This window comes from Helianthus annuus, chromosome 11 (assembly GCF_002127325.2).
Source record: "Helianthus annuus cultivar XRQ/B chromosome 11, HanXRQr2.0-SUNRISE, whole genome shotgun sequence".
NCBI lineage: Eukaryota > Viridiplantae > Streptophyta > Magnoliopsida > Asterales > Asteraceae > Helianthus > Helianthus annuus.
In genome coordinates, this window is record NC_035443.2 from 85,114,335 (window position 1) to 85,130,008 (window position 15,674).

Below are 15,674 nucleotides of genomic sequence, written 5' to 3' on the forward strand. Positions count from 1 at the left end.
TGGTACATAAGGCTATTAGGAGGCGTATGGATCGATCCTAGGATTTAAGTATAAGTATAAGGAGGTGGATAACGGGTATGCCAATTCGCCATCTCATGTGATAATTATGCAGGAGTAGCTACCTGTGTATTGTCACGTTTTAAGTTTGCTCATGGGTACATCCGTAAGATATGATTATGAAATTTTGTTCTTGTATCGTATCATTTTCGCCTAAAGTTCCATCCGGATAAGATTTCATATGAAGCAATATTTGTTATTTGAGCCTAAAATTCCGTACTGAGCATTCGGCTCATTCCGTAAACTTTTTGTATATACAGGTCCACAGGTTACTTTGGGAGGGGAAAAGAGAGAAGAATAAAGCCTAGGAATAAATATGAAGATGTTAGTTAAATAAGATGAATGTCTCCGCTTGTATATTAGTCTTAACTTTAATGATCGTATGGTTGTGTCCTTATCAAATAAATAAATAGAATTATGACTTTTTGTTTCTGCTACCGTTATTGTGACACGCCAGCCCTTCCGGGTTGGGGTGTTACAGCTATGGTATCAGAGCAAAGGCTCTTTCCTGTAGAAAACTTGAAGATAGTAATTAAGACCTGTGAGGAATGGGTAGATATCTATGATAGGATTCAACTTGATCTCTTATTTGGTTTAACTCCTATGTCTATTCTTATAGATGCCTCCTCATCGTCCGCCACGTAGGAAATATCAGTACTAATAGTCACTCTAAGTATCCGTAAGTCTCTATTGACTTTTCGTACGGTAAGATATTTTATTAAGATACGTTATAAAAGGACCATTAGGGCACATATATAAGGTAATTGACAAGTATAGTCATGACCTTAGTTATGAATTTCAGATACACATGTGTGGTTAGGAGATTCTGGTTATATAAGTTAGTAACTCTGCTATAAAAGTTTCGTTTCTGTTACTTATGCAATAGGTTATATTCTTATTTGAAAATTTTCGAGGACGAAATTTCTTTTAAGGGGGTAATAGTTGTAATGCCCATAAATTTAAAATCATTATTCTAGAAATAAAAAGAATAATAGTAATTTATAAATTAACCACTAGAAAACCCTAATTAAGACACCCAAGCATGTCAAGCAGGTAGGTAGGCACGTCAATCAAGCAGGTAGGTAGGCACGTCAATCAAGCAGGTAGGTAGGCATGTCAAGCAGGTAGGTAGGCACGTCAATCAAGCAGGTAGGTAGACATGTCAAGAAGGTAGGTAGGCACGTCAATCAAGCAGGTAGGTAAGCATGTCAAGCAGGTAGGTAGGCACGTCAATTAAGCAGGTAGGTAGGCACGTCAATCAAGCAGGTAGGTAGGCATGTCAAGCAAGTAGGTAGGCACGTCAATCAAGCAGGTAGGTAGGCACGTCAATCAAGCAGGTAGGTAGGCATGTCAAGCAGGTAGGTAGGCATGTCAAGCAGGTAGGTAAGCATGTCAAATTTCTAGCTATAAATAGCCGACTTTGGCACTTGATTTCTGGTGTCAAAGCGACGGAAATTCTCTGAACATACGTCGAATTAGAGTAGTTACAATCCAATTAAACACACACGAATCACGAAGTGCTGCCGCAATCAGGGTAATTACTCGATCGCTATTACGATTCATTTCCGGGATCAATATGTCCAAAGAATGTCTAAGTGCCGCCCACATTGGGTTATGCTTTGTCGTTTGTCGATAATTCGATAAATGAGCTGAAGCATTATACTTTGTCGTTTGTCGATAATTCGATAAATGAGTTGAAGTATTATACTTTGTCGTTTGTCGTTAATACGATAAATGAGTTGAAGTATTGCACTTGGTCATTCATTGGGAGAATTTGATCTCGTAAATTATCGTAACTGCTGTATTGATCACTAACCCTGTTTTGTGTACATTATTGTGAAATTAGGTTAAAAGATTAATAAGTAGTCTAAACTCTGCCCATATAAATCTAAAATATTAGCACAAGGTAACTTCACTTTGGAGTTATTAAGGTACGGATCCTTACCCCACTCTTTATTGCTTCATATTCAAAAACCACTAAATTACTATATCTGTTAAAAACTCCTCACGTCTTTGATTATCGATTCATTTGACAGTCCGTTCGATTCCTATCCTAAACATTTGATTTAACTTTCATGTCATGCGATAGTATTATGTTGTTATACTCATTATCGCATGTTCCAATATATGTTCCGTTTTGTTATGAAAATAAGTTTTATAAGTTATGTGAATAAGACCATTTGTACTCTGATACCCTGAGTATCGCTTCTCGTGGAGTGTCCCACGAGCATGTTGTTGTGGCATCAACATCATGTGCTCCATCCGTGAAGGAGAGATCAGTTCACGGCGTCTCTTAAGTACAAGTGTGGTACATAAGGCTATTAGGAGGCGTATGGATCGATCCTAGGATTTAAGTATAAGTATAAGGAGGTGGATAACGGGTATGCCAATTCGCCATCTCATGTGATAATTATGCAGGAGTAGCTACCTGTGTATTGTCACGTTTTAAGTTTGCTCATGGGTACATCCGTAAGATATGATTATGAAATTTTGTTCTTGTATCGTATCATTTTCGCCTAAAGTTCCATCCGGATAAGATTTCATATGAAGCAGTATTTGTTATTTGAGCCTAAAATTCCGTACTGAGCATTCGGCTCATTCCGTAAACTTTTTGTATATACAGGTCCACAGGTTACTTTGGGACGGGAAAAGAGAGAAGAATAAAGCCTAGGAATAAATATGAAGATGTTAGTTAAATAAGATGAATGTCTCCGCTTGTATATTAGTCTTAACTTTAATGATCATATGGTTGTGTCCTTATCAAATAAATAAATAGAATTATGACTTTTTGTTTCTGCTACCGTTATTGTGACACGCCAGCCCTTCCGGGTTGGGGTGTTACACCTAGACAGACCTAGGATCCGTTTAATACATTATAATGGAACTTACTCCGTTTTTAATGAAACTTGGTTCAAAATATTCTCGTTCTAATAGCATATTCATCATTTTATAGAACATCACATTTTAGAAGTTATAAACGCCACATGAGTGAAGCTGTTAAATTAATTATAATATATATAAAATAATAATATAATATAACTTACATTTCAAAATTTGATTAAGTGCATGTGCCATATGCATTTTATTAGTGTGTATGACTACGTGTCCTTTTCTTAGTCAAATTAACATAGGAATATTAAAAGATATACTGGACGTGGACGGTACAGTTAATGCCAACGTGCTCCCTAAGTCACCTAATGCACTATATATATGAATTGCATTCTAACATTCAGACCTGCACAACCTCTCTCAGGCCTCCTTTCCCTCTTTAAATTCTATGTTATTTTTATTTTTAACCTATAATAATAATTAAACCCTGCCCCGTTTTAAGTATTTTAATCCCTGATCACTGATACCCTGTCCGATTGATCTAGAGCCCCGTAACAAATATGCCTAACTAAGTTTGTTGGGGTTCTGCCTCGTGACGTTGGGATAAAGTTGAATTGGGTTACTATACTTAATGCGAGTGCATTATATATTTTGTTAAATAGTTCAGGAGTTATACCCAAAATATAACAAACCTCGAAAACAACCTTAAACGCTCCCAAATACATCCCGTATATAAGAAACGCACCCGAAATACCTTCATGCTAGTAGAAATCAAAGAAAACAAGATTTGCCAGTCGCTCTCGGGCCGCGACGAACGAAGGGGGTCTCCTTCGCGGGGCGTGACAGCTATTACTTGGCCGGCACACAAGTGCACCACGTGTCCGGACACGCGTCAAACCTACCGGTGACTCACCCACCCTATTGCCGCCTTTCTGGACCTCGCGGGCCGCGAAGGCCCTTGATGTTTCTCTCGCGGGGCGCGAGAGCCCCCTGTTTCCAGCCTATAAATGAAGCAGTCGAGTTCATTTCCAAATTGTTCATTTCTCGAAATCCTCTCAACTTTCTGAATAGTAATAATTATTCCCGGGTATTATACCCCCTAATTAGCGAAACTCTGTCTCGTTGTAAGTATTATAACCCTCGATTACGTATTAGATACGCTGACCAATTGATCTAGTGCTCCGTAACGGCTGTCGTGGCTCTGCCCAACGTAGTCGTTGGAGTTCTGTCTCGGGGAGGGTATAACTAATGTAGATATGGGTTATTATACTAACGCGTGTGCATTGTTTATTTATATAGATTATAACCAGGAAAACACAAAGGAAATCCTTAAAATAGTAATGTGAGTAATCTCCTTTTTGTAAACTGTTTTTATAAAACCTTAAATATTTTACAATGTGATTAAGCAGTGATTGAGTCTTTGTAATTCTTCAATTACTGCCGGTATTATGGGGTTTTGTATACATTACTTGATAATCTTCACAATTGGACAACGGGTTAGCCAATGTGTGATATGACCATAGCCACAAATACGGTCGAGTGGCAAGTACTAAATGAGTAATTGTGTAGATATAAACATTGTAATCACTCTCGATACTGTTTTAATTGATTAAACTCTTCTTGATTAAACTGGGATTCACTCACCAGTATTTTCCACTGACAAATGTTTTTAAAACGCGTTTCAGGTAACAAAATGTAAGAGCCAAATAGAAGCCAGCTGGAGAGCACCGGAGGCTTGAAAAAGTGACTATAAAAGTTACCTAAATAAAGAAGATGTTTTATTTAAATAAAATAGGTTTATCCCTATAAACAGATTGTAATGAAAAACTTGTGTTTTCCCATGTGTTATTTATAAAAATGGGGTATACTATATTTATAAAAATATGGTGGTTTTACTCTGATAAAATATTTCCTAACTACGGTCCTGATGAAATTTCCGCTGCCAAACTAATAAACACTGATACCACCAAAACTGGCTCACGGCTGCCCGCTCCCGAGGTAGGGGTCAGGGGCTGTGACAGAAGGTGGTATCAGAGTCACTGGTTTAAGCTATCTAGGTGTTCTATTAATACCTAAAACTTAAACCTTATGTTAGGAAATTAATGTGACAATTTATATGTTATTCTGTGTAGATAAATCTTAATATTCATATTATGATTTTTATGTTTTGAGTTCACAGTATGAATGACCAATATGATTAAATGTACTCATAGGCTAACTAGACAGATGTATTATATTACACTCTTACACAATTAGTAACTTAAGGTACCACTTTAAGTTACATCTCTTCATAAATAAATAAATGTATGATATAATTTCTTTAATGCTATTAAAAGTAACATCGTAGCCCAACCGTCTTTTGGTTTACATTTATAATTTTCAACTTATAAATTCTAACTACAAAACCAACATTTCCCAATTAATTCCCATTATATGAGAAATTCATAACTCTTTATAAAGTTATTATACTAGCACATATATTTAGATATATGTTTGAATTAGGTTATAATTGGGGAAGGTTCATTGGAAAACACTAAAAAAGTAGGGAACAATGGGGAACCGACTCAAACGAATTCCAATTGGACTCATTCCAGCGGCGTTGGAACCGGTTCGTCGAACCCTAACTAAGATCTCTTAACCCTAAACCCTAAATCCTAACTCCTAAACTCAAAACCCTAAAGCTAAAAAATAAGGCTAAAACCTAAGTTAAACCGTAAAATCTAAACTATAAACCCTAAAAGCTAAACATAAAGGCTAAACCTAAAGCTAAACTCTAATGCTAAACTTTAAAGCTAAACCCTAAAGCTAAACCCTAAACCCTAAAACTAAACCGTAAACCCTAAAACTAAACCCTAAAGCTAAACCCTAATGCTAAACCCTAAAGCTAAACCCTAAAAGCCAAACCCTAATATATTTAGGGTTTAGGGGTTATGATTTAGGGGTTAAGGTTAAGTGATCCTAGTTAGGATTCGACGAGCCGGTTCCAACGCCGCTGGAATGAGTCCAATCGGAGTTCGTTTGAGTCGGTTCCCCACTGTTCCCTACTTTTTTAGTGTTCCCCAATGAACCTCACACTAATACCATATAGCTAAACATATTAAAGTTACAGATAAATTATTAATAACATATATTACAATCGAGTATATATATGATTTAATAATTTCACACACACATATATAAATACACAAAAAGTTACATATCTATAAAGTAACTATGTAAGAATTTTTTTTTTATATCTTTATGTGTATCGAATCACTAATATATATACATACCTATGTTACATAGGCCCATTTTATGGCTTAAAATGACAGTGACTTAGTGTTTAAGAGTTATGATTTGGCTAGCCCATATAAAAGTTCATACGTGAGCACTTGGTACTGATTCACGTGTAATTGTTATCATTATACATGTGCTTCATCATCATTAAAAATACTAAAATTGTGTGTAGCAATGCTTCTTCCTTTTATATTGTAACATTTGAACTTTCGTGGAAAATAGAGTTATTATTTTTACTAATTTTGATGAATATATATATATATATATATATATATATATATTGAGCAAATTATATTTAATAGTATATATTAGTTATATAATAAACACAGGTATAAAGGTATATTATTATAGGGCAGCACGTTCCATATTTAGCCAACTATATACAAAGTACCCATATAATAGTGTTGATCCCCACTTTAGTTTTATATACTTTATTATAACACTATACAAATGTTTTGTATAGACTAGTAATATACACCATTAAATATGTACATATTAATAAAACTCTTAAAACTGTTATACCCCGTTATATGTATATTGAATTTAACATGCTTATTGTTATGAATAATTAGACCAGATGTGAAAAAGGGTATATCCATATAAAATGTATTCAAATATAAATATACTAGGCTATCACCCGGGAACATCCCGGGCTAGGAAAATTTAATTTACAACAAACAAAAGTACATAAATAACACCTTAAACCTCTAAAGTATCCTCTTTCCCTTCTCCACCACAAATTTTTAGTTCGGTTTCATAAGTATCACAAATTTGCCTCCATATGTATTTAAAGTTTTCATGTAAAGCTAATTCCTTTTTAATTTATAATGAGATCTCTGTATAAAAATGTTTTCGAAACCCATACGCCATGGCGGATGAATAGCCAAAGGGGGCCTATTGCCCATAAATTTTTTGGAAAATTTACTTTATATTAATCAAACTATGTCAGAAACTTGTTTTATAATTGTTTTGACTTGAAAGTTGTAGTCATTAGGGTTGCGAAGAAACTTGTTTTATAATTGTTTTAAATTGAAAGTTGTAGTCATTAGGGTTGCGAGTAGGGTCAGAAACTTTGGGCAAGAACCAGAGGCAGAAACTTGCCTCATTGAATGACCCACGACACAAAAAAAAAATATTTTTATTTATTATAACAGATTATTAGAATTTTAATAATGTTGCGTCCGTTCTTTATTATAACACTTAACATGTACCAAAAACTAAAAAAACTATCATGAATTCTCCAAGGCTTTAACACCACCACTGTCACCAACCTTTGAAATACACAAACACGATATATTTTGATATGCACAATCACATTGGATTTCAATATAGGCTTAGGGATAACATAAAATATCAACTCCTAGTCTCCTATAAAACAGATAACAAACACGATTTCTTAGGAGAGGTTGGAAGGAAAAGAATGGAATAACTTGCAAATTTTATGTTTGTTGTTGAAAGGGCATGTGGTGGAAGGACGACGCAAAACTGCATAAGATGGATGCGACACAGTGGTGATAACAAAGTTTGCGGTTGTATTTATAGGCAATGCAATGGTTTGAAATGAACATATATGCTTTTCAGATTATTCGAATACATGAATAATTAATATATATCTTTTACTTCGTAAACTTATTAAAATAATTAAATTATACAAAAGTTAGAAATATGGTCGAGAGTAGATTGGTTATTTTATCTCTAAAATGCAGGACAATCTATAGCATACACCAAACCATATAAAGCTCGAGGGTAGTAAACACCAAGCAAGAAAACAATTTGTGCCATAAAAAAGACACAAGATTGGGCTATCTTACCTTGGTATCGATGTGGTTCCTAACAAAAGAGGCGAGTCACTAACAACAAAGATCAAGAGTCGGGTGGGTCTTGACCATTCACGCATGTTTTAGTCTTTTAAGTGGAGTCGAGCACATAATGATGCGGACAACAAAGTGATGCAAAAATGGTATTGCCCATGCCCGAATATCCTTTAATTGCTACTATTGTTTTCAAGCACATAATGATGTGGACAACAAAGTGATGCAAAAATGGTATTTTGCCCATGCCTGAATAATCCTTTAATTGCTACTATTGTTGTCGATCAACATAACTTTAATATAACAACTATCAAACATTATACTTGCCTAAAAACTAAATAATTAAAATATTAACATATTTTAAGATTCCATACTCTATATCAGAAAGTGGCTACCAAGTGGGCTAGCCCAACATTGGCGATAAAAATGATTTGATGTGCTATTGAAATTCAGACCAACCAACTTTTTAAAACAAAATATTGCAGATGCAAGCCGGGATTGGTAGCTATTGGGATCAACTCGTCATCTTGCTTCTCTTTTGTAGTTGCAATTGCAGCCTTGTAGGCTTCTTGTGCCTCTTTCATTTTCTTTATTTCCAGCTCATCCATGTAGGCTTCTTATGCCTTTTCCATTTTCTTTATTTCCAGCTCATCCATGTTATCATGCCATTGTAGGAAGACGCAAGGCCTGCACATTTATTATCAAAAAGATTCATCGATCGATAGAAAATAAAGAATTCAAGCTAAATTTGTATACCATTAATAATGGCGATCAACACCATTCCAAAAGCCTAAATCACAAACAATCCAAATGTAACGAAACCCATCCCTCTACCCACGGGTACGTAACGTATCAAACGAAGTTATCACCAAATCAATGAATCACAATAAGATCATTAAAGATATAACTGGATGACTTAACATGAGAAAGGTCTTAGTAATAGCAGATGGCTCCATGTTGGATTGTTGTATTTTCGATTCCCAACACCTATCATTTGATTCTTGTAATCTAGGGAAAAAATGAGTAAATTGCGGTTTTAGTCCTTGTGGTTTATACCAAATTGTTGCTTTTTACAAATATGAAACCTATTGCAAAAAATACACAAAGGTTTTCATTCAATGCAATTTTACTCCATATCAATAAGAGCCTTGTTAACTCAATGTCACATGCCAAATTTTATGAGTGGCAAAAGCGTCATTCCATATCAATTTACACAAACAAAAGAAACCTTTTACCAGATCTTCAACCACGCCGTTTTCCTGTACTCTTCAATTAGAATTACACTATTAGTTGATCAATGCTGATAATTTTGACCCAGTATAATCAAAATACTTCAATTATTAAATCATTCAACCTTTACCTGATTATTACAAATTCAAATGCATTACAACTATGATTTCAATTAAAATGAATGAAATAATAGACGAATGTGAGTTTGACAGGGACTTTCGTATCAATGTGATGAACATAGTAAATATCAATGTAATCAACATCAAGCCGCTTCAAGTTAGCTTCACAAAAGCCCTAACGTACTATAGTTCACCATGAATTTCCACCTCACCCATACTCTCCCCATATTTTATCCCAAATTTTGTAGCCAGTTGAACATCTCTCTTGTCACCCCGTTCAATGCCTGTACCAGTCATGCATTCACACACACAAAATCAGTCAAATATCACACAAGGGGCAGCAACTCTGGACATTCTTGACAGTGCCCGAACATGATAATGATAGATTTTGGGTTGCCTAACGCTACCCGTTCACGTCAGAAGTATCGAGTTGAGTGACGTCGGAGTTAATGGCGAAATGGATGAGTTGGAATCACGTCTTGTTCAGGTTTTGCAAGGCCGTATCCTCCGGGCATGCCCGTACATCCAAATCCAATGGCGGATACCGCTAGCCCCTTTGATCCCACCTTAAATTTCTTCACATCCCACATATGTTTTCAGTGTCGGGTTTTTTTTTGGAATTTCTTTGCAATCATTGTATATCAATTATTTTTCGTGTTAAAATCCTAGAAGATGAATAGCTTTATTAATTTTAGAGAAGGTGAAGCTGATCCGAATAATGAAATGGTGGTCAATTAGAATATTGTAAGCAATTTAGACGGTTATAAACACTTGAGCACACATTGGGGAGCTTTTTATGATTTTATCCCTTAGATCTGTTTTACCCGTTTCTTTTTGGCCAAGTATTTTTTACTTACCCACCCAAACCTAATCAAGGATGATCATTTAGTACCGGGTATCGGTGCCCTACGGAGCAATTTTCGGTACCAATTCAGTAGTCGATACCCACTTTTTGCGCTTTTTTGGATCGTTACAAGTTCAGTACGATACGGTACTTTGGGTTGATTTACCTTCCAATACTGGTACCGTACCGGCCACTTTCGGTACCGATATCCATTATTTGTATTTGCGGATACGGTACCGACCTTATGCCTAACCCATATTGATCCATTTTTATTGAATATGGGCTGAAAGTGCCCCCTCAAAAATCAGAAAGCAAACGGTATAATGCCTTAAAAACCGTTCAATAATAATGATAAAAAGTAAGGAAATCTTTTGAACCAACACCAGCCCCATAAAAAAATGTAAAGATGATAAAAAGAAAACAAACAAATACAACATAATAATACAATTTTTTTTAGAATACTAAATTGAAGTTATTGCATTTTATTAGAATACAGGGACTACTAAAAGCAATCACAAAGCAAAAGAAGCAACTAACCTCAGGGTTCAAATCACTAACTTTTTCAATTGCGTCTTCAACGTTCCCCGACTGTACATCTTTCATAACAGCCATACGATCTGTAATGGTTGCAAGGTCTATATCTGCTAATTACCTATAAGGAACTTCAAAGAACAGGGAAAATGTACATAAATCAACATTATAAACAACTTATTTAAAAGATAAAAAGGATACGCTCGGTGCCAGATTCCATTCAGAACTTTTCTGCTGCATCAACATATCCTTCAGTGAAAAGAAAATTCATAACCAACTTGTTCATGTCTTCTTTTTTAATTTTAACATCACTACGCTTTTTCTCCCACTCTTCCCTTGTTATCACCTTCTTTGAAGTAGCCTACATAAAAATTTAAAAAAATTATAAAAGAAGACATCCTTGTTAAATCTCATACGTTTCGAGAAAAAAAAACCACTTTTGACTTTTGTTTTCCCTACAAACTCATTAAACTACACATGAAGCCAAGTATATTATACAAGTAATAAGTTTTGTTTTTCTTTTTCACTTTAACAATCATGAAATTCCAAGTGACCCTTAAAAACACGGGATCAAATATGTTAAATTATAACATTTTCAAGAAGATTTGATCTCTTCGAGTCGGTATCTCGCATTCTTATAAACCACAACAGTATTGCATAACCGGCTAAATCTCAATACGAACGATTTTCATCGAATAAACTTCGAAAATTTATAGGGGGCTAATAATTAGATGATGTTCATGATAACCATTAAAAATGAACAAATCTAATCTAATCTAATTATGCATACAAATAGAGCATTTCTAAACTTCAAATAATCCGAATTTTTGAAGTAAACCTGCTAAAGATACGATAAAACTTCACACATGTTACTTGTTACCTTAAGTAGCTGTCGTTTGTCATCATTCATCAACACTCTATGCTTTTTAATCCTCTCACTAATAATCAATGGAATTTTACCAGCTTTAACTTCTGTACTCACAAAATAAGTATCACAAACCGTCACCAAAACTTTTTCGGCCCCTCGAACGTTATTTACGTTAGTACTGGAACGCTTCTTTTATTAAAAGAAGCCCTCCGTAGATTGCCTCTTCCCTCTTGCGACTTTAAATCGAGTTGTCGCCCACCATCACATGTCCCAAACCTATTGTCATTTAATAGATATGCAGAACAACATCAGTTACGAATAAAATAGCAACTCAAATCTAGATTTCAATTAACTTGAATGTATGTGTCGAACGATTGAACTAATTACCCATTTGAACTGCAATACAAACAGTAAGTCTGATCAGTTTGCGCGTACCAGCTTACATTATAGTTTTGACTTTGCAGCAGTGTTTTTGTGGAGTTGCTAGTTCCAATAAACTCTGAATGATGAAGTGAAGCTTATCTAAAATCAAATTCCAAAAGCATAGGAAATAATATAAATCACTATTAACACACAACAATGACTATTACGGAATTAAGTGGTAAACTATAAAATGGTATCTCTACATTAGTGCCCTAATCTCAATGTAGAGTAAAGCGAATATATACACATATCTATATCTACAAATTCACAGACACAAAATATACTTAAATCAAGATTGGAAGGTAAATTTGGCTCGATTACACAAATATCCCCTAGTAATTGTGATGCTTCTACATGGGTCAAAGGTTGCTCGATTCAATCTGATTATTTCAAAAACCCTAACCTACCATACGGGTGCAAACACAAAAACGAACCGAGCATATTATGGTTTACAGGGAGAAGAATACCTTGTCCGCTGGTCGTCTCTTTATGACAAAGGCATATAAATCCGAAAATAATAAGACGGGTCTGCAAAATTTAAACGGCTCCTTACACCATGGGATCCAGAGGCAATCAGTGATCTTGAATTTGTAATATGAGACTCAATTAATAGCGAAGTTCATACCAATACTTTCTAGTGGCTGCAAGGATTTTCATTAGGTGCCTTACTCCCTCTTCTTATTCAGCAATGTAAGGATAGTTCCGGCAAAGACCTTCATAGGCTTCAAGATATGCTATCATTGCCATGTTCAGATAATTATCAAAATAAATAACCTGGCTTAAAGCAAATATCATGAAAAAACACGATTTTGTAATTAAAGTAGAAACTACATGTTATATATAAAAGTTATGGGTCAACCAAACCTGACCCGACCAGTTTTGACCCATTACCCAACTCGCCCCCAGCTCGCACACTTTGCACCCTATACCAAAACTGATGTGTGATCAATTTTCTGATCGCCATATTTAGCTTTTTATTGCAAATAAATCAACGCTCTTGTGAAAACTGTTAGGTATGACAGTTTTCATGCATTTACAATTCCGTAATTTATTCAAAAATTGTATTTTAAAGTAAAGGTGTCACATACTATTATTATACCTGGTTCCCGGGTTATTTACTTCATATGAAATGTTGGAAATTGGATAATTCCCAGCAGGGACTTAGGTGATACACGTTTGACGCTCCCCATCCTCGAGGAATGACATTTCGTTGCTAAAATTGCAGCATTAACAGGTTGTGCATCATAAACTCTAAACTTGGTCCCCATAAAATTGTATCTGTCATAACAAAACATATGATTTTTCAATAGAAGATTACTGCTAAAACAAAACTAATTCATTCAGTCATTCATAACTAACTTGCCTCAACTTTCCTGCATAACCACTGTTGCCTTTTGATATATCATCAGCATTTAGGGAAATTATATAATCGAGTGAATTTCAAGTTTTGTCCTTTATCTTTAGGCCACTTTGCAAGTTTTGTCCTTTATGTTTAAATTTGACGAGTTTTGTCCTTTATGTTTAAAAATCAAGCACGTTTTGTCCTTTATGCTTGATTTTTAAGGACAAAACGTGCTTAATTTTTTAAACATAAAGGACAAAACGTGTTTGATTTTTAAACATAAAGGGTAAAACGTGCTTGATTTTTAAACACAAAGGACAAAACTCGTCAAATTTAAACATAAAGGACAAAACTTGCAAAGTGGCCTAAAGATAAAGGACAAAACTTGAAATTATCTGTGCAGATAATGCGCCGAAACCTCTTTGCAGCAAAAAGGAATTTTCATCATCATTTGAAGCTGCCAAAAGGGCATATTGTTAATTGATAAGTAATTTTACCATATGAACAAAAAGATCTCAACTTGTTGCTTAAAAACAATAACAATCATCATTTTAAAATGGTTCCCTTTGGTCAAATTGAGGTAGAGGTTATACGTTTGAGCGTTGCGATTCCTCTTTATAAAACATTGTGTTAGTGATCCCACTGAACCAGGCTGTAAACGTAAGCAAGTTTGACAAATAAATAGGTCATAAATATTTAAACTATTCCATAAATGACGGTTTAACATCCATTATTGCCGGCTCAATATAAGGAAAACAATAAAAGCGAAACGCAGATGTTTGCTTTTTTAAATACTACCAAATTCGTAAATTACAGAAAACAAACTATCAAGCATCAGCTATACAAATTCACGGTAAAGTCAAATGTGGTAACTTTACCAAATACCCTAACCTAATAATTATGACGATTAATCGAGTCGCTTCACAACCGAAATAACATTATAAACAAAAAAAATATAAAAAAAAGTTTATTTGAAAAAACTATGTATATTTAAACCGTACCACATCCCAAGGACGTGTGATGCTTTGGTTGGATCATCGTTCCTTTGTGAAAGACTATTGCAAGCAACAAACCCACCAAGTCCTACAAAACATATTCATTTTAATTTTAATTTTTAAGATGAGACTCATTAGTTATATTGACCAGCTTTGATTTAATTCACACACACAACTATACCTCTACACTTTACAAAAGCCCTTTGTAACACCAGCTTGGAAATCAAGAGTGTCCAGAGATGGAGACACAACCACGTACGCGAACATAAACCTCAAATGATCACAAAAGCCACTTTCTGGATATGAATTCTGTAGAAAGTTAACGCCATCGATTGAGTTTATCTGGTATTCAGCTAAAAACAAATGGATGATAAAGCCTTTTTCTCAATCATATCCTTCTGGAACTATACCGATAGCCTAACTGATGGCGCAATAGATTGTCGATCGCTATAGTTTGTCCACAAAATATATAAAATCCAATCTATGATATAGTCACGTTGGCAAACACCGCCACCACGAACCAATGAAACCACTTTTACCAATAAGTTCAAAAGGAATTTTTTATAACAAAGAAAATGAAATCAGAACCAACCATTTCATTAACTACAATCATAATCTTATTTTATACTAAACGCCACATAAGTGACCAGATCTTGTATATGGAAATAAACAATAACCCTAATTTTCAAAACAAAAAATTATGAACTGGAATATTATGAACAGAAATCATCATCAAATATAAGCTACATATAACTATACTAACTTTCATTTAGACGGTAAGAATAACAGGATAACGAAAACCCTAAACAATAATGTTTAACATGAAATCGATGGAAGAAAGGCAAAGTGAGAAAAAAATACATGAACACAAACATACCTTGATTGACTGCGAGATAATAGATCATCTTCCATACCCCTTTGAATAACGAACCATAAAAATACCTTCAAAAGAAAATTCCATGAAAACAAAAGCAGAACACCAAATACGATGGCTATACGATTGTTCTCAGTTTTTTGATAAAAAGAAAAAAAGAAATGCAGCTGGGTAGGGAGATTCTTGAAGAGGAAACGAAGCGATGCTAGGGTTTTGGTAGATGACGGCTTAGAGAAACAAATGAGGATTTAAGTTTTTAGAAGATTTATATACCACGGGTCAAAGAACCGGGTATGGATACCAACGCGGGATCCAATTAAATCCTAAGCGATTTCCCACATTTTCCCGCCAAAAATCACAATTGGTTGCACCATAACGCGACACGTGTCCCAAACCTTATTTGTTTATTATATATATAGATTGTGAAAAAAAAAAGAAAAAAAAGTTCCTGTCAAACTAAAATATTCTAGTTGAA

At 34.7% G+C, this 15,674-nt stretch overlaps 1 long non-coding RNA gene across 21 annotated transcripts; it reads right to left on the reverse strand.

The window, feature by feature from the left end:
• Positions 1 to 8,255: 8,255 nt before the first annotated feature.
• On the reverse strand, positions 8,256 to 15,447 carry LOC110922962. 21 transcript variants are annotated; one of them, XR_004871815.1, is made up of 13 exons: positions 15,203 to 15,446; positions 14,507 to 14,634; positions 14,332 to 14,413; positions 13,088 to 13,266; positions 12,853 to 12,922; positions 12,614 to 12,722; positions 12,456 to 12,516; positions 11,953 to 12,087; positions 11,578 to 11,841; positions 10,899 to 11,058; positions 10,704 to 10,810; positions 8,895 to 9,987; positions 8,258 to 8,660 (listed from the first exon to the last, which is right to left on the reverse strand). It is a non-coding gene; the product is annotated as an uncharacterized LOC110922962 (long non-coding RNA). The 21 variants fall into 21 exon arrangements; XR_004871816.1 differs by having other exon boundaries at positions 8,259 to 8,660; positions 12,614 to 12,701; positions 12,853 to 12,911; XR_004871814.1 differs by having other exon boundaries at positions 8,259 to 8,660; positions 12,853 to 12,911.
• Positions 15,448 to 15,674: the final 227 nt, after the last annotated feature.